Source organism: Mus caroli, unplaced genomic scaffold, assembly GCF_978045245.1.
Source record: "Mus caroli unplaced genomic scaffold, Mus_caroli_1 scaffold_17, whole genome shotgun sequence".
Lineage (NCBI taxonomy): Eukaryota > Metazoa > Chordata > Mammalia > Rodentia > Muridae > Mus > Mus caroli.
This window is the reverse complement of record NW_028227272.1, coordinates 29,060,311-29,066,310: the sequence shown is the minus strand read 5'-3', so window position 1 is coordinate 29,066,310 and position 6,000 is coordinate 29,060,311. Positions and strand designations below refer to the sequence as shown.

Sequence of the window (6,000 nt, the reverse complement as noted above, 5' to 3'; positions counted from 1 at the left end):
AGAGAATGGATATTGTTTTCTTATTGATTCTTTCCCGGGGTTTGTTCCACTTTTATTATTTATTTTTCTTAAAGAGTTGTGGTAGGTTCTTTTGGATGCAGAAAACAGAAAAACTGCTCACCTCACCTAGGAGTGGTGGTAGGTGATTGATGCGTATCCCAGTCACTTTCCAAGAATATATATCTATTTGCTAGTTATTTTGGAGAATGCTATATGCTTTAGGAACTAAAATGATTGTTCGCAATTCTAATGAATTGGAATATAATGGATTTAAGGATTATTCTAGAAAAGCTACTTATTTTGATAATCCATGTTCAATGCTAATTATAGGAAAATAGAGGTAAGCAGCCAACATCCATGTAAAGTGACATACAGCCCTATGTTACTCAAACATACATCCTATGTTACTAGCAGGTGGCTGAATGTAGATTTGATAGGCTGCAAAGAATAGGGTGTCATGTAGTTCATCTGACCTCCAACTCTCTATGTAACCATTCTTGTCCCCTTATCCTTCCTCTACCTCCCAGTACTCAAATTCCTCATCTTACCTCAGCCACCTGAGTGCTGGAATTACAGGTTTGCTTCATCGTATCTTGTACTACAGTACTTTCTTTTTCTTTTTTTTCTTTTCGAGACAGGGTTTCTCTGTATAGTCCTGGCTGTCCTGAAACTCACTTTGTAGACCAGGCTGGCCTCAAACTCAGAAATCCGCCTGCCTCTGCCTCCCGAGTGCTGGGATTAAAGGCGTGCACCACCACCGTTTTCATGTTTTTAACCTTTACAAAGACTAGGTGAAGCATGTTCATCTCTGGTGCCTAAATGGTCTTTTGTAGATATTAGATATTGACGTAGTTGTGGAATAAGAGTACATGGATTAACTCCTCCATTGATAAAATACAGAAAAATAAAAAAATCTTTGTTTGCAAAGAGGGGGGACCTAATTTAGCAGCATAATCTGGTTCAATTTAATCTGGTTAAACTTGTAGGAAAAAAAAAAAAAAGCGGGGCAGTGGTGGCGCATGCCTTTAATCCCAGCACTTGGGAGGCAGAGACAGGCGGATTTCTGAGTTCGAGGCCAGCCTGGTCTTCAAAGTGAATTCCAGGACAGCTAGGGCTATACAGAGAAATCCTGCCTCGAACAAACCAAAACAAACCAAAACAAAAAAACAAAGTGAGCTGGGCAGTGCCTCTTCAGGAGGCAAAAGCAGGAGGATCTCTAGTTCAAAGTCAGCCTGGACTACAGAGTGAGTTCCAGGACAGCCAGGACTCGAAAACCCATCCCTCCCTACAAAACGCCAATTGGTGAATGGATACATTCTCAGAAACAAAGACCCTCTATACACAAATATGTTTGGATCAGCTGTTCTCCGTCAGCATCGCCAGTAGGTAAAACGTGACTGCAGACAATGCAGAATGCTGAATTAAATGAGGGACAGGTTTTCTCTGTAATGCCCACTGTCCAGAGTCGCCCCAGCAGATGACTAGACTACGGTTCCCAGCCGCCCTGTGAAAGCCCGCCCCTCGGGTCATGACGCCACTTTCAGGGCGGGGCTGTCTTACGGCCCCGCCCCGCGCCCCCGCCGCCGCCCTCCCCCAGGGTTGTGGCCACGCGCAGCGGCAGCGGTTGTTCCGCTTCCCCTCCGGCCCGGGCCGTCGCCATTGCCGAAGGCTCCTGCCCTCCCCTCCCTGGCCCAAGGGGTTCTGCGCCTCACGGCCTCGGTAGCGACGGCCGCGCCCCGCGCCGCTCCCCTCCGCCCTGCCCTCCTCCCTCTCTGCGCCCCAGCGCAGTGCTCGCCCGCGTCGGCCAGGCAGCCCGCCCTGGGTCGGGCGGAGACCTTTCCTCTCTGGTAAGTGCGGACGCCGCTCGCCCGGGCCGGGCCGGGCCGGGCCGAGCCGCCGCCCTCCTCCCGCCTCCGCGGCCTGGGCCCAGCGGCCCGGGACGCCAGCACCTGCGGGCGGGCCCGCGGCTCCGGGCGGTGGCTCATTGTCTGCGCCCTGGATCTCAGCTTCGGCCGAGAGGAAGCTTGCTGGGCTGTGGGGACCCTGGTCACTCCGGCCGTCCTTGCCCTTCTCTCCCGCCGGCACTGCACCGGACGACTCGGGTTTGTTCCTGGATGTTCCCTCCTTTACCAGCTGCGTTCTCTGCAGTCTCGTCGCTCGGGAATCCTGTCGCGAGCTCCTTAAGTTCAGTCTGTAAACTCTTCCTCCTTCTCCACATTAGGAAAAAGTTTTTGCCGGGCTCTGGGAGCCTGCGTTTAAGAACAGAACTTAAGGATCTTACGGTTTTTGCTTGATCTTCAGCTAGGAGGTGAATATTTGCTTCTTAAGGTTAACTTGGGCTGAGGTTGGCTTTTCACCATGTTTGGGTGTCTGAAACACGCGCGCCCTCACTCACAAAAAAAAAAAAAGTTGCTGCAAATAACTTAATGGACTCAACCTTTTGATTAGTTCTAGATCAAGTCGTCTAAGACAAAAGTGTGTTAAATAATTGCTATTGTGGCTTGATGGGAGGGAGGCTCTCTCCATCCCGTCTTCATAAGGTAGAGTGGAAGTGAGATTTGTTTCCTCTTTGACAAATCACCAACTCCCTTCGATAGCCGGCAGGTTCTTCTTTACAAGTGACCTGTAGATTTTCCAGCTTTTCGTTTCTAACCTTTTAAAAAAAGACAACCAAACCGGTTAGGCCCAAAATTAGACCACGACGAGCTGTGTTTTGGATGAAGGTTGTGCACGTCACGTTTTTTCCCCTGCTGTGTTCGACTCTTCCGCTCTTATAAGTAGGCAGGATATTGAAATAAATATACAAGAATTTGCTCTGGGGATTTTGGCTTTTTTTTTTTTTTTTTTTTGTAGAGCTATCCAAAAGAATAGTATGAATAAAATTAGGTTGGGATGAAGGCAGTGAGTAGTAATTTTTAAAACAGGTTAGGGCATGTCAACTTTGCCAGAAGCTCTGTGGCATTTGTAGAACATTCTTGCTTGTCTCTACCCCAGTTCTTCAGTTGGTGTGTGTGAAGGAAGCCTTTTTCGTATACTTTTACACCCATCCTCTGCCTTTCCTATACAGGGCCTCATTCCAGCTTAGGCTGTTGTGACACTCTTCCTGTCTCAGCCTTGTGTGCTGGGATTATTTGGTAGCCTCTCTTTTTAGATCCTTCTAGAAATTAATTAGCCAGGGACACTATTGTACATTTACATCAGGGAAACTGAATTTTATATTGTTGCTTAGTTAGATAGAAAATGTAACTTTTGGGTAAAAGAGGTTGCCCTAAATTAAAGATGTTTTCTTCTTGTTTTCACTAGTATATTATTACCTTTCCCTCTACCAGGCTGTGGGGGAATAGATTAGTATCAAGCACTGCCATCCTTGGTCTATGGTTGTTCTTAGGTTAGTGAGTTGCCCTGACACGGGGGACTTAGGTGGAGAGATGTCAGGGAATGAAAAAGTACCTTGAAGTTAGTTTCTGCTGTTTCTTTCTCCTTTTTAACCCCTTGTACCGGATTGAACCACAGACCTCCCTGGGATACTAGGCAAGTGTTCCTTCCATCACTGAGTTACAACCCCAGCCCTCTCTTCACGGTTCACACAGTCTCACTCAGTTTCCCAGGCTGGTATTGAATCTCTTCCCTACCAGGTAAGCCTTGAACTGGTGTTTTCTTCTCAACCTCCCTAGTAGCTGGGATTGCAAACCTGTGCCTGCAGAATGTCTCGTTTGTTTTTCTTTGGAGACTGTCTCTTTCTCCGATACCCAGGTTTGTTTCAAACTTCTGGATTTAAGATGTGCATCAGAATCCTAGTCAGTGAGATTAACATTGTGTTGGGCAAGCAGACATGTTTTTAAAAAGAGAATTCTTGGGTATTTCACTTATCTTGGGGCCTTGATTCCAAATTTACCTTTGGAGAGAAAGAGATTAATTCTCCTGGGCTTTGTGATCCCAGTCCTGAAACCTAAATTCATGAAGTGATAGTTTTTAGTTGCTATATGTCTGATAAAAGGTTCTCGTGTTTCTTTGATTTTTATGATAGGCAAGTTTCCAAGTGGACATGATGAAGGCTAGTTTTACATGTTTTAAATGAGGAAACTTAAAACTTGTTCTGGTTAGCTAAACTCTGAATTATACTTTCACAAAATGCAGGAGCTTGAAATAATTGCCAAGTGTAAAACTAGTAGCCATGGCTGAATCCTTACTATCGTCATCAGTGTTGGCTATCACAGTAATAATGTTCAGTATTCGGTGCTTTCAGTTTTCTGGATTTGGTTCAAATTGGACTGTGTTCCAGTCTTGAGAGTAGATCAGGTCTTTCTCTCCTCAAGCACTGCTAGTTACTGAGTTAACTGATTGTTGTGATTAGAGGGGAGTTGTTACTTGCAGGCTGTGCTTCTGAGTTCTCGGAGGTGAAATTCCTAACTTTTTAAAGATCTTTAAAAAAAAAAGTGTAAGTGTGTTTTGCCTGCATGTGTGTATATGTACCATGTGGGTGCCTATGAAGGCCAGATTCCTGGGACTGGAGTTGCAGACAGTCGTGAGCTGCCTAGGTGCTGGGTGCAGAACTGAGCCACCTCTCCTGCCTGCCCTTCCTTTTTATTTTTTAAGCCTCTGTAAAGAGCAGAGAGAGAAGGTAAAAATGTCCCTTAATTATAATCACGAAATGCTGTTTTCTGTGATCAAAATTAGTCTCCCTGCTTCATTTCCTTTCTTTTTTGTTTGTTTGAGACAGGGTTTCTCGCTGTAGTCCTGGCTGCCGGGAACTCAATCTGTAAAGCAGGCTGGCCTCAAACTTAGAGACTCACCTGTGTCTGCCTCGTGAGTGCTGGGACTAAAGGTGTGCGCCTGGTTTGGTAATTAGCCTGCACATTCATTCAGTATTGTAAAGTTCTTTCCTGGCTTGTGTAGTGAGACTTACTCTGTGTGTCCCAGGAGCTGCAGGCCTGAGGTTGAATGTTGGCTCTTCTAATCAGTCTTGGGCAAGATGCCTTTCTTTTTTTTTTTTTTTTTTTTTTTTTTTTTTTTTTTTGAGTTTGTTCTTTGAGTCAATTTCATACATGTATTTAGGAAGGGAATTCTGATTATTGTAACCCTTAACTTCCCATCTGTCAGAACTCCCTCCCTTACAAGTCTCTTTACTTACATATATATCATAGGTTATGATATATGTAATGGACTTTTTTTTGTTGTTTTTTTGTCTTTTTTATTTTTTTGAGATCCATTAAGTTTAGCCAGCAGGGTTTCTGTCTGTTTGACCATGGCTTTGTGTCTGTTTTCTTTTTATTTATTTATTTATTTATTTATTTATTTATTTATTATATGTAAGTACGCTGTAGCTGTCTTCAGACACATCAGAAGAGGGCGTCAGATCTTGTTACAGATGGTTATGAGCTACCATGTGGTTGCTGGGATTTGAACTCTGGCTGTCTTCAGACACATCAGAAGAGGGCGTCAGATCTTGTTACAGATGGTTATGAGCTACCATGTGGTTGCTGGGATTTGAACTCTGGACCTTTGGAAGAGCAGTCGGGTACTCTTACCCACTGAGCCATCTCACCAGCCCTTGTGTCTGTTTTCTATTGCTGTGATAATTTAAACACCATGTCTAAAACCAGTTTATTTCATCTTAGAGTAGTTTGTAGTCAGTGCATCATTGAGGAAAGTCAGGGCAGGAACTCAGGCAAGAACCTGGAGATGAGAACTGAGACACAGACCATGGCGGGCAGTGCTTATTGGCTTGCTGTCCACAGCTAGCTAGCTCAGCTCGCTTTTTATATAACATGGTACCACATGCCCAGGAGTGGCATTGTCCACAGTGGACTGGGCCCTCCCTCATCAATCATTAAAGAAAATGCCTCCATCTCCATTTGATGGACTTCTCAGTAAAGATCCCCTCTTCTCCAGTGACCAGCAGTGTGGGGCTCCACATTGGAGCCTGGCGAGCAGGCACAGTGAGTACACAACTGAAGACTGGTGGTGCCTTTACCAGAATCCATCAGTAGCCAGTAGTTA

General features: G+C 45.1%; 1 protein-coding gene across 3 annotated transcripts in view; it reads left to right on the top strand.

The window, feature by feature from the left end:
* Nucleotides 1-1,599: 1,599 nt before the first annotated feature.
* The window catches only part of Pak2 (p21 (RAC1) activated kinase 2), a 64,860-nt gene continuing 60,459 nt past the window's right edge, over nt 1,600-6,000 (top strand). Inside the window, exon 1 of one of the 3 annotated variants that reach the window (XM_021184745.2) lies at nt 1,600-1,847. The gene's annotated coding sequence lies outside the window, so the exon portion shown is untranslated. Of the gene's footprint in view, nt 1,848-1,967; nt 2,103-2,212; nt 2,309-6,000 lie in introns of those variants that run through there. The other 2 variants (XM_029470465.2, XM_029470463.2) reach the window with 2 other exon arrangements.